At 34.1% G+C, this 23,160-nt stretch overlaps 1 protein-coding gene across 3 annotated transcripts in view; it reads right to left on the bottom strand.

Annotated features, from left to right (window-relative positions):
• LOC106110149 (dystrophin) overlaps window positions 1–23,160 on the bottom strand; it is a 191,479-nt gene that overhangs the window by 9,493 nt on the left and 158,826 nt on the right. The window lies entirely within an intron of this gene.

Below are 23,160 nucleotides of genomic sequence, written 5' to 3'. Positions count from 1 at the left end.
GTATGACTATGTACACATATACGAGTTCCCTTGTCCTTTAACGGATTACCTAAGGAACAGGATTTACAATGCGTTGGCGTGGCGGGCAGCGTGCGGGCGACGTGCGGACCGCGAAGGGATCTTGTGTTGGCAGTGACCTTTTAGGGCCGGCCTTGTGTGCCCAGGTCGGGTTACAGCGCAGATTAATGTAGAGGCCGCTCTTATCGCTTCCCGTGCAGTATTGATATCATTATCACATGTCTATTTGTATTTTTAATCGGATATATATTTCTTTACTTACTATACATACATTTGAATCACTTTAAGGACTTCAGTAAACAATATTATTTATTATATAGTAGTGTGTGTTTTATTTACTCTGTGGCACGTCCTAGGAATAGATTGCGAGGTTTACTTTAAATATATTTTCCCAAGCCAGCAATTTATCCCTTGACGCAAAAAAATATAGCAAGTCCGTGCGGTTTGTCACCACAATCTATATCACTTTCTACACTTAAGACATTCTTTACTTTTTATAAACTAAGTAAGACACTTGTATCAAGTAATATCTCGGAGGTTAAAAACAGATGAATCCAACAATTTGACGGTGACATATTGCGAATGTGAATATTACGGTCAATTTTATATGAATTGTGTATATTTTGTGGTGTATTATTGACTACAGTATAATATTTATTATTGTGGTTTTATTGATAACATCGTGTACGTAATGAACCATTGCAATTGTAATTATAATAAAACATCAAAATGTACAACCGCAAAATATGATAGAGCAACTAAGTTGAATTAAGCTTTTGCGAAAATGTTTATGCTTTGTGTTTAGAGAAGTTAGTTGTCTGCTCAAAGCTAAAAGCTAAAATCTAAAAGGCAAGCGAAGTGTTAATGTTCTTTAGTGATTACAGTTAAAGTCCATTTGAACTAAAAAATAATATGTGTGGTGTATTGACCTATATGCAGTGTGTTGACTACATGTAGTGTAATGATTACGAATAGTCTATTGACTACTAGTAGTGGTTGTCTGCCTGGTTCACATGGCGGGGGAGGGCAGTTGGAGTTCAGTTTGTTTCTTTTTAAGTAATGTACATGTACATTTTACTATACTAGCTGTTCCGTGCGGCATAAAATTATGAAAATGTTATTTCATTGTTTACATTTGTCAAATTATCAATAGTAAATGTCAAAATGACATGACATTACAAACCTCGGCAAACTTGTTTCCTTGATGTTGGCAGCAACTTATGGTCTCTTTCCCACATTAGAGTTTTTATCCAAAATATGTAAAAATGGTTAAATGTCCTCCTAAGTTAAATGGCGTGAAAATGTATAGCCTAAAGCATGACGTAAGTGAAGGGCTTTTTATTAAAGAAATAATTATTTAAATATGCAGTGATTGCTGACATCCTCCGCCATAAAGTAGTGTGTGTTTACGCTTTATTATATTATGTATAGAAGTATAGATTGTACATACTATATTGCATATAGAAGCATCCTTCCATAAGTACGAAGGTGACTTGACCGCGTGCTCCAGTTGGCTTAGTTCCGACTTTTCCTTATAAACACCGATTCTTTTACAATTATCATACATTACAATGCTGCGCACGGAATAAAGATATATGTTAAGGTAGGTTTACTTTGGTTTATATACTTTTTCATATGAATGACAAATTTATCGTAAAATTATATTACTGAAACACTTGTATAAAACAAAATATTGTTTTAAAAGGTATATTTAACACACTGGTAAAAATATCAATTTCTAACTGTATCGTATTAAATTTAATCACAAACTTAACTTGTAGTAACAAAAAGTTCGGAATAATTAAGTTATAAGTGATAACTAAGCTTAATAGAATGATTGGCGTTATTAATTTGTAGGATTAAGTAATTGCCGGTTTCGTAGTGGCTCCCTCCTGTGGCCCTGATAGTTAACTTGATAACTTTATACGTTGGATGACGGTTGAACTGGCTAAAGTTATTTTTATTTATCTACTTATTGGTATTGTTAACTCATATTGAGAGATAATAGGCCTTACTGATTTGATAATTCCTTTAAATTATTAAATCTTCTATTTTATGTATTTATTATCTATACGAAAATGAGGAAAGCCTTGTTTGTTTGATTATAATGAAATAAACCAAAAACTTAATATTTAATTTCACGCAGACGGAGTCGCGTGCGACAGCTAGTAGTTTATAATTTTAATAGCTCACACGGATTGTAGTGATATACATTATAATATAAGGCTACATTTCCTTTAGTAGGGAGTGAAAGAGGAAATGCGAAAGCACACGAGCGCCACCTAGTTCTTTCCTGGTAGATCCACGACGAGATAGCGAAAGTCACGACACAAAGCGACACAAAACAATATAATTCGCAGAGTATTCGATTGTTTTCACTTGTATAGAGGTAAAGTTTTCATTCCTTCTACCAACAAAAAGGTGTTCAATAAGTCATTTACGTTAACTTATTAAATAAAACATAAGTTCGGAGTAGATATAAGTTTCAAGAGTACCACTAGGGGGCGTGTCGGCTCGGAGCAGCTTGCCCAAAGATCGGTCACTCCGATATGAACGAAATACCTTAACTTCAAATCATTTTTTTGCTAAACAATAGTATTATTGATATTTATATATTAAACTCAGATATTTTTATATTGTTTAGTTTAGTAATCATGCAAATATCTTATTAACTTTTCCATATTAGTTCTTACTAGCTCTTCCCGTGCGGCTTCTTCCCCATGAAATTATGAAAATTTTATTTTATTGTTTACATTTGTCAAATTATCAATAGCAAATGTCAACTAACATGACATGACAATCCTTAGCAATCTTGCTTTCTTGATGTTGGCAGCAACTTAGCTCTCTTTCCCACATTAGGGTTTTTGTCCAAAATATTTACTTCCTAAGTTTAATGTCGTGAAAATATATAGCCTAAAGCATGTCGTATGTGTAGGGAAATAAAAAATGAATTATTCAAAAATATGCTGTAATTGCTGACATTTTAGGCAACAAGGAAGTGTGTGTTTACGCTTTATTATAATAGCATAGGTTACTAATTTTCACATCAAAACCACAGAGTACAAATGCATATTGCTAATAATAATTGCAATGCTCATACAATTTCGCGGAATACGTTGCCATCAACGGTTTAATCTTGAAACTCATATTTGAATTTGAGATAAACGAGTGTTATTTTAGTCCCGAAAATAAACAGAAATTGTCAGAGATAAAAACGAAATAAACGTAATAACGAAGAAAATGAACGGCCTCTGTATCCCCTTGCATGTCTATTAAGAGATTTTTCCTCAGGATAACAAAAGATTTGAACCGGGTGAAGCCGGGTATACCCGGGTACGTCAGCTGTCCGTTCCGGGTGATGCCGTGTTAAGATAACTACCCCTATTCACCCCCAAAAATTGTGATTACTATGTATACAGTTATACCTTCTTACAATATTGGGGTTTGTTAAATAGTAACCTAAAGTTTTAAAATATTGACTTACAAACTCAGTGTAATATTAGATTCACATTTACATTTAAAACTAGCTGTTGGTCGAGACTTCGCCCGCGTAAAATTTAAAAATATAGCCCATGTTACTCACAGATAAATAACCATTCTAATGATGAAAGAATTTTTAAAATTGGCCCAGTGGTTTTTGAGTTATTTCAATACCTACAAAAAAACAAATCTTTCCTCTTTATGACATTAGTATAGACAAAGATTTCAAGCCAATGAAGGGAATCTAGTCACAGCTAAGATTAATTTTGCTTATCTAGCTAAGTTTAAGTTACGTTTCGTGACGTGTAAACTATAATAAAACTCGGTACCAGAGTGAGTAACAAATCTTCCAGCTCATAACAGCGCGAATCTGTCAGCGAGGACGTCTGGAGATATTTCCTTGTAACAGGTGACATATGGCAGGATCCGCCAGACGGATATTTGTGTCCGCGAGGGACACTTTTAAGTGTTGTCATAAATAAAGAAAATTTCCCACATCCCGGGGAGAATCCGTTAAGGTTATAATGGACTGTATTGCGGTAAAATTTATATTTTCAACACCTCTTTGCAAGCATATTTTTTATCGTAATTTCATATATATATAAATAGATGAATATGTAACAAATACAAGCTCTCGTTATGTTGCATTGTGTGTGAACATATATTTCCATTATTTATAAGAAAAAAATAACTTTCAAGTAAATCACTAGCAATTAAAAGCTGCAGTTAACCTCAATTTTTCCTTATTTAGTAGTGTTTGTTTATTTTATGACGATCATTAAAGCTATTACTTTCAGTTATGCGTTATGACATTAATTAAAATAATTGTGTTGTATAGTCTACAATTTGCTAAGAATATATTGAATAATTAAAAAACAAGAGCTACACTACTAACTTATATAGATTATTAAAATAACTTGTATTTATTTACAAATTATAATTGAATGTAACTGGAAGAACAGACACTGGCATAACGATAACAATCTTTGCCTTTAAAAAACTAAATGTCAACTGTCATTTGAAAACGGCGGGAATTAAGGAAGTAAATCTAACAAGGTCACTTGTACCACTAGATTATTTATTCCCCCTTCCATACTTTCATCAGATCAGAGGGGTCGTTACCCTTGTTGAGGCGCAAACTTTAACGAACTTATTAATGTTAGAACAGGGCGCTGAGAGGTGCCAGGTGCCAGGTGCCAGGTAAAATACTTTCTTATGGACTGTTATCAAACTTTGTACGAAACAAAGGAGGTGCGAATTTATCACTAAAAATATAGTACATTTTGAATGACCTAATCGAGTTTGTAGACTACATGGTACTGTTAAGAAAAAAATTAGTACCGCGCTATAGAATTGGCGCAACACTAGATTATTGGCATAAATGTCACATCTCTAACTGACAGCTGTCAATGTCAGAAGGATTGATGATTTGCCCGCCATTCTGGCGGCCCTCTAGTTCATAATTAAATTAATATCGCTAGTTACAATTATATTAATTGTTTAAAAGTACAGTGTACTTAATAAGGCTAGATAATTTAGCAAAGCAATAGAAATATACATAGTAGTACAAATAAATAATACGAGAGCATCGGGAAGTAATTACCCCGCGCCGTGTTGGCCGCACGCGCCTTACGATATGCCTGATTAGGCACCGGTACTTTGTGCCCGCTTTATAACTAGACTTGTAATGATACAGAATAAACCTAAGTCTAGAAAATTCTAGAAAATAAACAGTTGAGATCTTGTTTAAAATGAAAAGGATTAGAGCTTTGGTTCTTTAATTTTAATCCGCTCACTTAGATAAAACTTTGAATTTAATAAGTTGTTTTGACTAAAATTATAGTTAATTTTGCTTATCGTTAAAATGCACAATATTTAATAAGTATAGTATTACCTTAATAGTATGGAAAGATATGGTTAAAGTTAACGCTGTTAACAGAAGTTAAAACGGAGAGCTTAAGGTGAGTCAAAGTTTATTTATACAGCGATTACTGTCACCGGCATATAGGGTTGGCAGCTGAATAAGCCAAATATTATCTATTTCATTTTTTCATCTCACTTAGAATAGCTATTATTAGAAAGTATTTTTTTTCTGTTATCTTAATAACAGAAAAAAAAATTAAAAAAGCACATGAAACAAGCAATAGTAACCATATATTACTTGACATATGCAATTTAGTTCTATTGTAAATAGCAATATTATGTTTTCTACTAGTTTTGTGTGGTGTGACAACCCTAATGAGTTATCATTAGTGCAATGGTGGGTTACCAAACGGGGAACTAACGGTGTGCGAAGCGCGTCCCACGCAAAAACTTGTTTTGTTTATATCTGGATACGATACGTTACTCAGGGACACAGACAACCAACATACGTATTTTAAATGGATTATAATGGTAGTGGTTTTTAATTATGTTTTAATTTATGAAAACTTCTAAAGATAATATGTCTATGGTTGTAAATAGGACTCGAACTTGGGACGAAACAGAAGTATTTTATTCACCCAAACATTTATAAGCAGATTCAAATGAGGCGTTAGATCTTTGCTTCTATGGGTTTCAAAACGAACGCCATTACATCCTTTCGGTATCTGTCAAGATATTAAAAACACACAATTCTATGGTATTTCATTTCGTTTGGGATTAACAGAATTTTAGTAAATGTAAAACATTTTTATTTTACGTATTTGCAATAGAGACCGGTCAGCGGGAGGTCGAACCCCGACTGGTTGGTTAATTGCCATTTTCTCTCTGTAGGTGGCGCCACCGGAGTAGCAGCGCGTGGGAAGATGCAGACAAATCGTCTGTGCAGACGGCACTCGCAGATATTGATTGAATATTCAAAACTCAAACACAAGTAATTTACGTCTGTCAAAAGACTTTCCTCTCAGTAAGCCTAATTGGCCTGGTATAAATGTAATTGTTCCTCAGTATTATACTGATGATAGGTCTGTTATCAAACACAAGTAATAACAGTCCAGAGGTTTTACTTGATGTCTCAATTTGTGCGGCGAGCTGAGTGGTGCTGAAACATCGCATATTTTCCTAATTGGCCAATTTTCGACTTTGAGCATCAATTAGAGCGTTGCTAAAATCGCTTTCATAAAAACTTTTAGAGTTTTTATATCGTTGTGGGCGTTTGGAACTCGCGGAAATAATAATTAACGGAAAAAGCGCTTTTTTAGCGTTAATCGCAGTAAATTGAAAATTCTAATTTCATTTAGAGCTTACAAAATAAGCGAAAGAATGAAAAAATAAAAATATTAACTTAGAAATCATTTCTTCGCAAGTATAATTTGTAATAACGCGACAAAGCGTGGTTGTTTTCCCGCGCAAATCCGGCGTCGCGCGCCAATATCCGGTTGATACCGGCCCCCTCATGTCCGGTTGTTTATGACGTCATCGTCCGGACGGGGATTTGGCGGATTCGCCGACATATTAGAAAACGTAACAACTCTGTTTAAATGTAATACAACCCTTTTGTTGACGAACATTCTAAGAAATCTATACATATAATAAAATTGGAGTGTCTGTCTGTTATATCAAAAGAAAAAAATCCAGATTTCGGGAAGATGCTGTATTTGTGTTTCTGTTATCGAAAATTGCATTTGAATTTTTTTTGTCTGTTTGTCCGCAAGCCGTGTTCGTTCCGGGTAATATCCTTAATGACTGGGACGTTTTGACCGGATTTTCACTGAAGGATACCTGACATAGACGGGCATATTATAGCGTACTTTTATCTTTATATTACGTAGACAAAGTCGCGGGCAACAGCTAGTATAAAATAAAGTAGTCTGTTGGCACAACATAATGTACATCCTCTGTTGTTCTAAATTGTAACTTGTTAAGTTGCGATTAGCATTCTGTTTAAGTAATGCCAAGGACTGTCCTGTATCCCATTGCACGACTTACCTAGTAACGGTTCATAACTTACCTAGAGGGATTGTAAGAAAATGTCAAACATAGATAAAGCGTTAAATTTTAACTTGAACTAGTCCGAGTTTAGTTTTTTTTATAGTAAATATTAGTATATTTTTGTTAAATTACTAATATTTCCTTTAACTATTCCGACAAAGCTGTAGGCTTGTGCTAGGATATGGTTCACAATAGTCGAATGGCGGGTTTCGAATCCTCGACCGCAAGATCGGTAGTCCGTCCCCGAAACCATTAGGCTATTGGCGCTTAGCGGCATCATTTATATTGTTTGTTATATTGTATTTAACCTTTTAATTGTCGGCACAATTATGTTGGATTAGTGTCGAGGTATTGTATAGTTGATAAGGAGTATGTTTCAGTTTGCGTTATCGCGGCCATTGACGGCTGTTTGAGGTGAGTCAGATTGTGAACTGGTAAGGTTTCACCAAGCCCTTTGTTGCCACTTGATTCATATTGAATATCCTTTTAGTAAGCTTCTAAAGTTACAATATCCTATAAGTCAGTATTGATTTAGTATTTTCTGGTGTTTGTTCAGTGCTTAAAAATACTAGGCTTTTACTAAAAAAAAAGCTGTTATTTGTACTTATAATGTCTTGTCATAACCAAAGCTATTATAGCCTAGGGAGTATTTTCTACTATTCTACTAAGTATAAATATAGTTAAAACAGACAGTAAAGGATGAAATTGCAAAAGTAATCGTTGTAACATAGTCGTTTAATTGCGCTATAAACTTAGGCTCGCTGTCGTTTTGCGGCAGATAACGTTAATTGGTGCCGTAACAGCTTTCAATATTGTTGGAATTTTTGATAATAATTTCTTGAGCACTACAGAAACTTCAATAGTCTGCCGATGTACTAAGGATGTCTGCTAAATTGAGCATACAAGTGTTTATTTTTTTGATTTTTTTCTTTGGTAAAATAGCGCACACGGCGCACGGAAACTTGTCTAAAATATCACATCGTGTTTACAATTTTTCTAAACATTCGCACATACCGGAGATTCGATTCCCGTTCGCCTTTGTAAACATTCGGTTACCGTTACTCTAGTCTCGTATATTTACCTGTAACAAAAAAAAATAACGTATTAATTTAACTGTTAATTCAACGGATGCTGGAATTAAACCGGTTTATTGGAATTTGTTTAAATGATTTAACCTGTCGACAGTGTTTTTATCTGGTGATATGTGGCTAGGCTATCGGAATAACAAATAACGGTTAGCAATAACTGTAGATTGGTTTCTTATTAAGTTATGACCAAGATTTTTTGTTGTCTCAATAGAAACAAGCTCGATCGCTTAATTAAAATGTGAATTATGATAGACATCTTTTGTTTTTAATTACAATATGTTAATTTTGATACTAACGTAATTAAATAATTCGCAGTATTATGTACTGGGTTTATAAACAAGATAAGAAAATCTTGTTACACATGAATTTTCTTCACATAACATCAAGTGACAGTTAATTATTTACTTTCATTTAACGAGCACTTTTAAATGGAAAGTGGACTTGACCACAACACTGGCCACTTATCACCTGTCAATTTGTTCACATTTTATATACGTAGGCTTTCAGCGCCCAGGATGTATTACTAATTACAACCTCTTTACCTTAACATTAATTGGTTTAAAAGCATTTTAAAGTATTGACAGGTTGTTTTCATCGATAAATATGTTTTGAGAATTGACTGTTTTTGCTCTAAAGGAACGTATTAATACTTTTATTAATAAAGCATTAATTGCTTAATAGTCAGGTGTACCTACGCTTTTTCATTACGTATTTCTGGGTTCTAATACTACTAGTCATAAAGAATTGGTATAAGAAAAAAATGTAAAAAACAAAAAAAAAATATAATACGAGTACATTATTCAAAACAAAACAGTAATAACGAAGTAGTCGTTTGGTTTATTGAAATGTGTCATTATTCGGTTATGTTTTGTGTTCATTGTCAAAGCAAAATACCAAAAGGTGAATGTCCTGTTTATCTCGTTTTATGATGCACCGAGCACATTAGAGTTGAATACGTAGTGTGACTTGTTAGGACGCGGGTGATGTCAAATCACCTTACATTTTTCATTTTGACACACCAACTCATTAAGGGTCTGACAGACTTGTGACGTCAGTGACGCGTCAAGCGCCGAGGTGTCAATGTCAGGGGATAGTGGGTTTGAATTTCTTATGAGTGTGGATAATGTACTAGTGACACTGTTAACTATAGAGATAACAATCTACACTTTAAATGTTTTATTTATATTAATACGTACTTTTCAATTTCATATATTCCGCTTAGAATTTGTTTTAAATAAAATTAACACAAAAACAGTATCTTAAACACTACCATAAAATGCTAAAAGCACTACTAAAGTTTATCTACTCTGTGGTAAAAAGATTCAAAGTAAAAAATATTAAAACAACAAGATGTGCAGAGCACAGAGTAGCTACATGTATTACAGAGAGCTCAGAGCACAGAGCAGGCGATCAGCGGACACATCGCCGCTGCGATTCTTAAAATTGCCGGGAATTACTTTCACACGACTGCACATGGTGTGGTCCAAGTTAGAAGCGATTTGTTTAAAAGTTAAATTAATTTTAATTTCTATATCTGTGGGAAAAATATTATTATAAACTCATTACAAAATGAGGTATTTAATACGAGTTAGATATACAAAAAATAATAATTTAATGCCAAACTAATTATTATCCATACCAATATTTTCGAAATATTTAATTTCACTTGCGCCAAGCGTCATTTACAGTGGAGTCAAACAAAAATAAAATAAAATGCAATTATGGCTTCAAACATCGCGTGAGTGGGGATTATAAAAATAAATCACGAGTATTAAAAAAAGCCAACAGTCGATTTAGTATTTATAAAGTGTTTTTATTTAAAAATAATTTGCTATTCCATTCGCCAAACGGCTATAAATGGTGGCCGCTTTATACATTCATTAGAGAATCGGTTTTATTTGGTTTGTTGATTGAATAAAAATAAAACGTTAAACATCTAAATGCCATTATTATACAAATAACTAAATGACAAACTGTTCCTTCACTGTATACACAATCTATACTATTATAATAAAGCGTACACACACTTCTTTATTGCCTAAGATGTCAGCAATTACAGCATATTTTCGAATAATGCTCTTTTTAATAAAAAGCCCTACACTTACGTCACGCTTTAGGCTATATGTTTTATCGCCATAAAACTTAGGGGGTAAACATTTTGGATAAAAACCCTAATATGGGAAAGAGACCATAAGTTGCTGCCGACATCAAAGAAGCAAAATTGCCATACTTTGTCATCATGTCATGTCTGTCATTTTGACATTTGCAATTGAATTTGAAAAATGTAATCAACGGGAACAGCTAGTTATTATTATCTAGGAATTTTGTTCCATACTTTTAAGTAAACAGTTTATCAGACACGGTGCTACTAACACAGAATAAACAAAACATAAAAGATTTTTTTAAACAAATCGACTACATGAAGAAACTAACCGCAGACCATCAAACAAAATAATCCGGGATTTAAACAGCAGATGAAAGCAAACAGATGGAATGAAGGAAAATGTTTATTGGAAACTGCAAAGTTGGCCACTCCCGACAGATAGGAACATCTGAACAAACTGAACTACTGATTAATACCCCCATAGAGTAGGCCTCCGTTGATATAAATGCCCAAATATTCAAAATTAGAATTCCAACTTCGTAAATATTTTTATTTTTAATATTCACACGTCGTACTTACTGGCTATATCAAAATAAAAATACGATAACTCCCTTTCTTTTAGTTTTTTTTTACTTAAAATTATACGTACATTTACGTACACAAGATAACTACTATTTACATATTAAACTGGCTGATTACAATTAAGAAAAAAGAAACTTAACAGCGAAAGGAAATTAACTTCTTACAAAATTATTTAAAAAAAATCCCAAACTTCACGTAATTGACCTGATACTAAATGTGTCCATGAAACAAAATTTAGTCAGGACTTCCCATTTTACTTAAAATATAAGAACTAACTAAACTCGGATATTGTCATCCTAAAAAAAATAGGGACAAAATAAGTAAAATACTGATTTAAAAACAAAAAAACTACTTTTCTTTTCCTTACGACCAAGATTTAATTAAAGTAGGAAACAAAACAAAAGCAAGTAGTATCTTGAGGTCCCATTTTACTTGTGTATCAAACAGTCACCTTACTTCAAGTCGCAGGTTGAGTTTCGTCCAGTGTTGCAATAATTATGTGAAAAGGATAAAAACGAGACGCCAACGGTTCTGCATCACACGGAACTGGTTTGGTCAGGACATTGCCGAGGATTTGGACCAGAATGTGTATCGTTACTAAGTAGGGTTACCATGTTAAAGAACAAAAAAAAACGCTCCAATTCTTTTTAACTCACACTTTTTTGTTTAAAAAAAAACATGAAACCTTCATTACATCAGTTTTAAAAACACATAAATTTGTAACAATATACCTTATTAAGCAAGCAAATTGAAATCAGTTCGGTAGTACAACTTGTTCCTTTCTAACGTTGAACTACACAAGTCAAACATGCGCGAAACCATTCACTTATTGAAATATGAAGATTTAATTAACAAAGAGAACTCGAAAGTTACGCTAATTGAAAACGTGTGTGCAGAATGCAAAATAGCGGACGGAATAACGTTAAATGTCTCAATTATCTCGTTTATTATGGATATCACGTACTACCCGTTTGGCATTTTATGGCTATTGGAATCGAATTAAATTATACGTCAAGAGTTCGTACAGATATTGATTATTAATAAGAAATCGAATACAAAAAAAGGCACTCATTAATTTAAAAAAAGCGAGATAAATGCAAATAAACAAAACTACAAATTCTAAGATAAACTTACAATGAACAAACTTCAGTCGACGGTGGCCATTGTAAATCGTCAAAGATTACTTTTCATAAATATTTCACAGTTCTACGAAATTTTCGATAAATTATTGCAGATATCATTTAAGTATTGACTTGAAACAGAGTTTAGTGCTGGTTTGAATACCTTTTCCTCTTCTTCCAGTGCTCGTATGAGCTCGTAGTACAGCATCTCCGCCTCCCTGGAGACCTGCACCTTCACCTCGCAGCTGTGCCGCGAGATGTCGCACGGGAGCTCCGTTTGAAGATGCATTTTGATTGCTACACTACACTAATTCACGTCTTCGTGTCTGTGTTTGTTTCGTATAACCGCATTGTTTATGTCATTTTAACACTTTCGAGTTCCAACATTTAAAGTTGTTAAACTACTAAAAAAACAAGCAAAGTAAAAATATAATTTTTATTGTTTAAGTGATAATAAGCTGTTTATAAACGTACAAAAATCCTATAATTATTATAATAATGTCCGTGATTTATTTTAGTTTATTATAATTTTCGTAATGTTTCCTTACACATGACTTTTAATCGTCACGTATTCTTTAGTTTAATAACAACGTGACATATCATTTTCTACCGAGTGCACGGACTATATTTTTAATTTAATTTTGTGCAACTTTTTGAAGCGTGATCACGTGTGGTAAAAATTTTACGCAAAGTCATAAACCAGAAAAAAATTGGATGGACTTCTTTTAAAGACTTAAGCCATGGGAACTATTTATCTATTCATAATGCGTTAGATTATGTGGTGAATAATTTTAAACCGTATTTCATGTATCATGTGATGTCGCTCCGTGTGCAGTCAATTTAAGGAGCAATATGTACTTATTAGCGAAGCGGCGCACGCGCAACATTTAGCAATACAGCGTCGCTCATTTGAATGAGAGCACATTGACCCATGGTTTTTGATGGTCCTCGACAATCGAATACCGATTAGGTATTGGGCATTTACTTAAATTACATTAGAGAAATTAAACATCAATTATTTCATAAATAAAGATTCACGTAAGAATCAAAACTACAACCGTAACCCACGAGAAACTTATTTGTAACAATAATTCTGTAATCCAACATATTTGAAATTCAATATTGCTAAAATGACGTAACTCCTAACGAATGAATTTCATCCGTTTATGCGAAGAGAATATTTATCAAGACACTTGAATTCGAAAGAAAATCATCGTTTTTTTTACAAGAATGTGAACCCAGCTTAAAATTCATTGAACGTGTTGACTCGGAACGTTATGAATCATACACGATCCGAAGCGACTTGTCGCCTGTCACTTGTCGCTTGTCGCTTGTCGCTTGTCGCCTGTGTAGCAATGCCCCAGGTTCATAACCTATATCGTCAACAAATTCAACATCCTTCTCACGCTCTTTTGTTTGTAACATAAGCCTATAATAAAAACAAAATCGAATCGGTTAGACGAATGACGATCGCGTATTTGAACATACAAAATTGCCTAATACAAAATACTCCCAAATAATCTACAAGGTATTTCGTCAACAAAACGCATGTAAATATGTCCAATTTTATTACAATGATATAAATTCAAGTTGAAATAGCATAACGGTAAGTATTCACGCAGAACGTAAATCAGGCAGTTTATTATGGCAACACAAGCAAAACTAGCAAGATTTAGTGAAGGTAAGCCGCGCTTAGAGCAACTATCTGCGCATCTCTGGCGCACTTCCAATATGAATCTTACTCTTACATTTCTCTTTACGTCATTTAATATTATTTTGTCTACACAGAAATACTAGTAAATTATGAAAATGGTATACTTATTAGAAATAATACAAGAAAGACATTTATATGTCTAAAAATAAATTGAAAATTAACTTTTAACTATACATTTACTAGCGCTATAATGACATATTCTATGATAAAAAAGACACATTGAAAATTATGTAAATAGACAAATAGTCACGTATTTAATAAAATTGTGACATGTAAATAAATATTTTTAAAACGTATAAGAAATTAGCGGTTGCTCGCGGCTTCATCCGCGTGAAATCAAAAATAATACAAAACGTAGCCTATGTTACTCACTGAAATTACCTTTCTAACGGAGAAAGAATTTTTACAATTGATCCATACATACAAAAATCCAAAAATACATTTTTTTCCTGTTAATAATATTAGTATAGAAGTATATGATAAATTATAACTTGTCCGGTAGTTCGATTGATTCAATAGGTACTTATTAAAATGAATATGTCTGTATGTACATTGTGAAGATATGTAGCGGAGGCGTCGCGTCGAGGCGAGCGCGGCGGCTGTTCTTGCTCTTTTTGGCATACCGGGAGCCTCACTTTAATTAGATCGTCCTGATCCTATACTTTGGCAAATGTTAGTGCTCTCAAATGGAATAATTTTATTATCACATGTCCACATAGAAAGGATATTTGCGTTCCTATATAGATATATTACTTACCGAACAAGACAGGTATTTTTAATAAGGAAAAAATTAAATATTCATATACTTGTGACGGGAACAATGACGGGTCCGAAATTAGTAGGCGCCACCGCCGGAAAAATAGACGCGAGTGCTTATAAAAATTAGTTATAATAATATCACAAAAATTTAAACTTGCTAACACACATACTAAAGAATACTTAAGTTATACTTATAAATCAACATTCTCATAGCTCAAGTTGAAACAAATATAGGAAAGTTAATTCCACAGTAATAGCCGGAAGGCGCTGCTTGTTTTGCGAGCAACGCCGGGCATCGTAAATAGTAAGTTTACTTGAGCCGGCAGTATGTAGCGCAAATATACTTACTATTTGACGGAACAGGAAATGCGTCATTCCTGTTTATATTTTTTATTAATAGACGGACTGAATGAAAGGTTTAAGACCGAGGAAATAATTAAAATTGTAGTTTGGTAAACGCAATAGTACTAGTCCTGTAGTAGTTTTCGCACAAATATAGAAGAAAAGATTCATATATTGTAACATATCTGTAATTTGAATTTCTCTGTTTCCAATTAAGAGTTAATTTTAGACTTTTAAGTAACCAATTTGTTTTTACAAACACCAAATTAATGGTAAAGTTCCGAGAAGTAAGGCGCGCGTTTTGCACCGAGTCGTATTGTTTTTAAATTTTCCCAAACATTGTAACGCATTTTGAAAAGAACAGCATCGTCTGTAACGTTTCAAACGGCTCTAAGCAACAATTCCCTGACAGCCTGTAATTTAGCAAAGCAGCTTTAATTAGCAGAAAAACATTTTTAACTCAGACTCCGTGAGTCAGGACTAGTGTAATGATACCCTCAAGCTGTAATAGACTTAATTAGCTCGCAATTAGGTAGGTTATTGCGTGAAGGTTTAGGATCGTCCGAAGTTTGTTAAAGCGACGTGACTAATTGGCAATAGCGACGCGACAAATACATTTTGTTTGTTATACATTGCTGCGTCCGCGGCCGCCGCTCGCGGAAACCGTTCTTATTTAGGAGACGTTGAATTTAATGCAACTCGATTAATTATCACTTCCTTTTAGGGTTACTTAATTATGTAGTATAACACGTGAAAAGACGCTGAAATACTTTAGTAAGTAATGTTTTAATGTCAATAATTTTTAGTTTAGCCAACGAAGACACAGCCTTCCATGACACTAATGAAAATACGTTATTAATAACACTGGCCACTAAGTGTCAAGCAGATAAAAAACATAAAAAAGTTGGCAGAGTGCAAGTAATGTCTTCTTTATTAAGCTCGAGTGGCGTCCGGGGAAAAGCTTCGGCAATTAAGAGCACAGAGGGTGCCGTTTGTGGGCCAGTCGCTACTCTCAATGCTGTTTTTATTACTGACAACAAAATAATGATTCCTACACAATGTTATGCAATATAATGGGATCATTTATAATTGACTTTGTGTACAGAATGTATGGACATTCAGTAACATATCAAAACTCTTTTCAACAAAAGTTAGTCAAACATCAGTGTCCATTTGTCTTCTTACATTTCAAGGAACATTTTGTTTTATTAGAACATTAATTTTAGACATTCATTTGTTTAAAAGTCTTGCGTAAACTTTGAAAAGAGTTTACAAAAGAATATAATATTTCATTAAGGCAGCACTCAATCAAAGACGTCCCGTAGTCCGTTTCAAACGAGCTGGCGAATTTTCAATTTAGTCCGCAGTGGAAATAGATTGTTCTCGGTAAACGGGCGGAAAGCGGCGCGTTTGGCACCAGTGAAAATAAATCGGACGATATTTGAGACACGCCCGTACTGACTAGTGATGTTATTGAACGAAGGACAATGTCGATAAAATATGTCATACGAAATAAGAAATTAAGAAAGGAAGAAAGTTGTTTTTTAAATTCAATATCGATGTCGATATTGAAAACATTCGCTAGTATTTAAAATCAAGTTGTTTCTTTATTCTTATCATATTAAACTTTAATTTTTTTTAGACACTTCGAACGTGTTTTTGACTTTTGTTTAAATTTCAAATCATACGAGTACTTGACGTTAAAGTTAAAATAATCTTGGCTGTGTGTAACGTACTGTCGATAATCACATCTAATATTATGGAAAAATATCGATACATATTTCTCACGCTAATTTACAATTCAACCAACACTAGCGATTGCTTTGTATGCTCGACGCGAATGTACGCGGCGCTACGAGCGGGTAGAGTGGGCATGAATTGGCCACGTCCCATCTGCCAGCCGTCAGCAGTCAGCAGTCGATCACGTCCCCATACTGCCCGGCCGTCAGCACTTGCACGTCGCCCCTCACGCGTAAACTTGGCATTTTGTACCCTAAGTGAGAAAGCTTCGACCCGAAATATTGCAAGCGAACTGAGATCGATGTGAGAAAGGATTTAATGGTTGCTATGACATTAGTCGGTTAGGGTTTATTTATTTTAAATACATTTTCAAAACTATTAGCTTTTATGAATTACAGCCGTTTAAACGATCTTCTCGTTTACTTAACAATCATTATACTACAAACATGCTTTCAAAATCAAACCAGTTTACGTAACATCCCATGTGTCTATTAATCAGGCGAGCAAACAACGGGGGCATTGTTGTAGTGCGGCCGCTCCGGAAGTGCGCGCTCCGTGACTCATGTGTGGATATGCCTTTATATTAGGTTCAACACATACTAAGCGTTTTAAAGCTTCAATCACGCGTTTTATAAATTCTATACATAATATGTGTTGAATTATGATTTTTGGTATGATATTTGATATTAAATAGCAAACGAATTTTATTCTTTGACTATACCCGAGTTATCTATACATATAATAAAATTGGAGTGTCTTCTATACTAATATTATAAAGAGAAAACTTTGGTTGATTGTAATGAATAGGTACAAAAACTACTTTGCCGATTTTAAAAATTATTTCAGCGTTAGAAAGGTAATTATCTGTGAGTAACATAGGTTATATTTTTTCATTACTTTTTTGTTATTTTTAAATTTCACGCGGATGTCGCTGGCAAAAGCTAGTATGGAACATAACGGCTATTAAAACGCGCGTTTTACATCGTCTAGTGTGTACGCTCTGTTATTCTGGAGATATAATCACGAATGACTCAATGGGATTGTGATGTGTTAAAGCGTTTTGTTAATTTAATAAACTACAATGGGTGTACCGACTGACCCGTCATGCCTCCTCTGTGTCACTAAATAAGTATTACCCTAGTTATAATCACAATGTATATTACATTATTGTAAATAATGTATTCATGAACAATTTGTTAGGATTTGTATTCCTCTTTATTGTGTCATAACTTTAAAACGTGAACATTTTATAAATAGCTAGGTTTACAGATCGTAAATTCTATAGCAAGACCTAGACTTTCACCGTTTAGATAATCTAGGTAAATAGAAAACGCGTCCCAATTCCATAGTCCAAACAATAGTCTCCCTTCCCGTTTCTCGCAAACGGGTTCGCGACACGCAAATACCACGACCTTCCAGTTTGCGTGCTCGGCGCGTGACGGATTGAACCTGGGAGTGAGCCGGTCGGTACTGAGCTACCTGCGCTCATTGTCCACTGTCAAGGTAAGATGACCTCAAACTCACATATTGTTCTACTGTAGTTGGTACTAGGAAATCACAATATTTGTACTGTTGTCTATGATAGTGTGTAATATGCAATGCTTTTAATTAATTTATTATTTAAAAAAAGACGATCTAATACGTGGTAACTTTGTTTTTATATATCAAAAACATACGTGTTAGTTATAAAAAAACAGTGTTGTAGACGTCAAATATTTTTAGTAATTTGCTCTTCGATGTTTATGAATTTCATTCAACAAATGATGTATTACGATTACTTAATACTTGTGTAATCTTGTAAAATATGATTGCGTTCGTTGCAGTGATTGTTATTTCTTATGTTTGCTTTTTAATTATTTAGCCGTTATATGCTGTTTATCAAAGAAATAATTAGCAATCTATTGTGTTTTTAACATTACATTGATCGAATGACATAAGTGGAATGTTAAATAAATGATTTAAAGACTAACTCGCAACATCAATTGTGAAAATTTAAAATTTGATATGCCACTCTGTCAATATATCTAAGTACTAAAGAGCACTAATTAAAACTTTACATTAGTATTAATTTACATTGATAAAATAACTGTTGTCAACATAAAAGACACAGGTTGGATTGTATGAGGTGTCAGTTTCCATACGTATAATGTTACAGCCACACACACAGGGTCAACATGAGAGCACAGTCAATTGGAATCCCTCTGAAGTCTCAAGTGCACTTCGCATTCGACAGTTAGGAATATTCGCGCGTCACAACCCTAGCCCACAATGTCAATAGAAAATACACCTTTATCTGACACTATCTTACTAATAATTTAAATGTCCATACACCAATTAAATTATCATAACTAAATCATACATAAAACCTAAGAAAAGCTCTTATCAATTACATATAAAATGCCTTAAAACAATATCCATTGCACTATAAACATTGCACTTTAATAACAAACAATCACTACATGGTTAATACTTCTGATAATTTGCAAACAAATAATCGATAAGTATTCCAATATGTGGCGAGGGAGCGCGCGGGCGCCTGCCAGCCGGCCGCCATGACACTGGCCGCCACCGCGACATGCAAAAGCTGCGCGCCCTGCGCTGCGCCGGCGCACGTATTTACATAATCATTATACTTGGTCCTGCCATGCGTGATCTCACAGCTAGTGCGGGGACATAAACTATCGACATTTTATTACATTTATCGTTATTTAATTGAAGTTTCAATCATTGAGTTTGGGTGCATTTGTTACAAAATGGTCATAAAATTTATCGATAGAGTCGGTCGAGAATCGATATGACAAGAAATTCTAATGTTTATTGTAGTTATTTACGAAAGGAAATTCTGACCAAACACACACATCGTTACAAAAAACAATAATGTTTGCACAATACAGCTTTACTGGAAACAGTCGTAATACCCCACATCTGGGTGGTTTCCGCTACGGGAGATTTATCACCAGTGAAAAATAGATAAAAAAACAAAGTTAACCTTTTTTAGATTATATTTAGAAGTGAACAAAAGGAATGTGGAGCGAACAACATAAAGTTAACGGCATAAAGCTGGTCGTAAAATAAAGTTATTTATATCGTTAAAATATCGATAATTTTACGAGGGCATCCTTATCAGCCGTCCCCAGACAAGCGCGGTGTTTCTGCAATAACTATATTTTCACAAATACACCTTTCGCGTGCTTTTATCATATTAAATAAATCATAAATCCACGTCACGTTAAGTTTTATGTACTATAACGTGGTTTAATTTACTGTTTATTATTTAGAATTATTTTTACCTTTAACTTAACTAAAGTGTCCAAATAAAGACCAGTAAACTCGTAGTTAATTGTTTATAGTTTTAAGAACTAAATCCAATGTTTATATGTCCCTTTTTTCGAGTAATTGCATAATAAATAGTTTATTATGAACAAGATGTAAGCATACAATCTGTATTGCATAGTTTAGTTAACCATTAATAAATAAATGTACACTCAAATAGATGAATTGTGTTTTTATCATAAACACAGTTTATATTCGATTTTGTCGATGGCTTTAATTATTGATTAAATAGATTTCGCCCGCGACTACGTGGTATTAAAAAAAAGTAAGTAGCTTATGTGTTCTTCCAGACTATGCTCTACATCTAAGCCAAATTTTATCCAGAACCGTTCAGCCGTTTAGGCTACAAACTCTAACAAACACCCATCGTAACATTCGCATTTATAATATTAGTAATATTATGTCACACGATTATTTCGTCGCTATGAAGGTTGAAACATTTTCTGATGTTAAAAGATCATTGTCGTATCAATTAAGTTTAAGTAGAAAAGCTTGTAGTGTTGTTAATTGCATCTATTGGGTCAGTGACCCGGCGGCGGCGGCGGCGAGGGCGCGCCAGGAGGCAGGATGTTGCCAAACAGATCGCTCACAATGCGCACCTACAATGGGTTCGGCTCTCAGTTAGTGTGTACCGTACTATACTGATATAATAGAAATGTTGAACTGAATCATCACTTTGCAGCCCTTGCCTATTCTTGTCTAAATGTAGCATACAATAAAATTGTGGTATGTAACATGGGTGCTTTTTATTACAAAGGGATAAGAGAGAAGAGAAGCCTAAGGGACATCAATCCCGAGACAGAACTTGGAGGCAAATGTTATTGGCATTCTCGCCTGTTTTTAGAAATCGTATATTCTCAACTATTGACTGTATAGATCGAGTTTCAATTGAACAATGTATGTCTGTGTAAAATGTACATTTAAGGAAATATTATATCTGGCGCCCGCTGATTCGATAAGAAATTATGTAACAAGAACATGAATATTCATCCAGCGAATTGCGCAAAATGCAATCATAATAATGCAATAAAAACTCTTGCAGGCAATTGAGAAAATTGATAAGGCCATTATTTAAACAGACAGACAGACAAATATATCGTGTTGCAAACTTCTCGCTTGTGTAATGACAAGGGTTTACGAATGGACTTAATGGGTTCATGTTTTACATAAGATGAGATTAACTTACAATTAATAATGAAACATCTAAATAAAATTATAACGACAAAAAGTATCGATTCAAATCAACAATTGATTTGAGATAAATTAAACCATATACTCTAAAATCCACAAATAAAAATACCACATTTAAAACGATGGGAAGTTTCAATTTCCCGCCAATTGTCGGCTGCCAGAATAACCTAAAAATAGCAGATAAATATAAAAGCGAATTAAAAACGCCGAACGCGTCGCCATCGGAGTTAGATTGGGAATGCAAATTGACAAGAGATTGGCCGAACCAATCGGACAACTGCGTCACGTTGCATAACATCGCCGGCGTTACAGCGTTACGGCTGCGGATGGAATTTCACCGGCTGTAAGCTTAATGGCAGTAAATTTGGCAATTCATGTCCTTTCTGGCGAGTTCGGGACGCGCCGTTTAATGCGGACATAACGCGCGGATTGCTACACACTTGTTCGTAATATTATTCAATGACCTAAGTTGGTTACTTTTTATTGTCTGGTACTTACACTTAATGTATTCAAAAGCCACAGGGACTAAGTGACTACGTAATCTTACTTGTTTCAGTTACAGTTCCCGGTTATTATGTAAACTGTCAAATATACATAAGCATGAAATAAGTTATTCAAAATGTTAATATAACACTTCTATTTAAAATCTTATATATTATTATTAGATGACGATATCTCAGCGAACATTGACTCCGGCAAGAAAATCTAATGTTCCTTTTACACTACTGAAGTATGAACACCTACGCAGTTTGCACAAATGTCAGAAAATATCTAGAATCACGAGATTCAATAGATAATCTGGATCAAGAGTACTTGAGTAACACTATGACTCAATCAGCCAAATACTGAAACGAATCTTGAACACTTCACTTAGTAAGCGCCACTTACAATCTGAGAAACGTCAAAATTTTAAAGGAATTTGGAATTTAAGAGTCAGTCCTACCAAATTGTAAATTGTCTGATAACAATCTAAATTGTAAAATATGTGACGGAAATATCGGATTTTGTTCCCTTATCTCAGTGACGTCATTTTTAAGCTATCTGAGCCTCTATCAGCCAGTAGTGGGGCAGGCCCTAAGCGTAGTCTTATCAATTATGATTTTAAATGTCGTTTCAGTATGCGGCCGATAGACTCGGAAACTTAACTGTTGGATTTAGGAAGATTGTAATAAATTAGATAGACAGTTTAGATGCAACTTAGATGATTGATTAATTGTCTACTTAATTTCTAAGTGCTATTAATTTTTCAGACATTTAAATTAATTGCGTCTAAATAAAAAACCTAATTAAAAAACTCTTAAATAAAAATATCATTAAAAACTATTAGCTAATATTTTTCAGTGCAAACTTAAAGTATAAAACAAACTTGAGTTTCTCATTTTAAGTAAGTTGAGGCAGTAAACTTGCAGCGTCTTAAAACAACCGATGCTTAACAACAGCGCTCATATTAATTAATATACTTCGAACTATAAAGTTTGAGTTAAAGTTAATCAGGCGCTCGGTTAAGTGAGGTCCGGCAACTTAGTGCGCTATTTAACTTGGGAATCTGCTGACAAAGAAACGAGAGCTAAGTTAATGGAGACTGGATGATATATTACTTGCAGCGCGTCTCTGCGCTTAGCTGTCTTTTGTTTGTTATAACTTAGTGTGTTATTTAAAGCGATTTGTTTCTTAAGTTACTGTAACTTAGCGAGCGTTCGCACGGACGCGAAAACGCTAAGCGGTAACTATGTGTCAAAATAGAACGTATGGGATTGTATGAAGCTGTTCATACGG

This window comes from Papilio polytes, unplaced genomic scaffold (assembly GCF_000836215.1).
Source record: "Papilio polytes unplaced genomic scaffold, Ppol_1.0 DF820844.1, whole genome shotgun sequence".
NCBI lineage: Eukaryota > Metazoa > Arthropoda > Insecta > Lepidoptera > Papilionidae > Papilio > Papilio polytes.
This window is presented reverse-complemented; position numbering and strand designations above follow the sequence as displayed.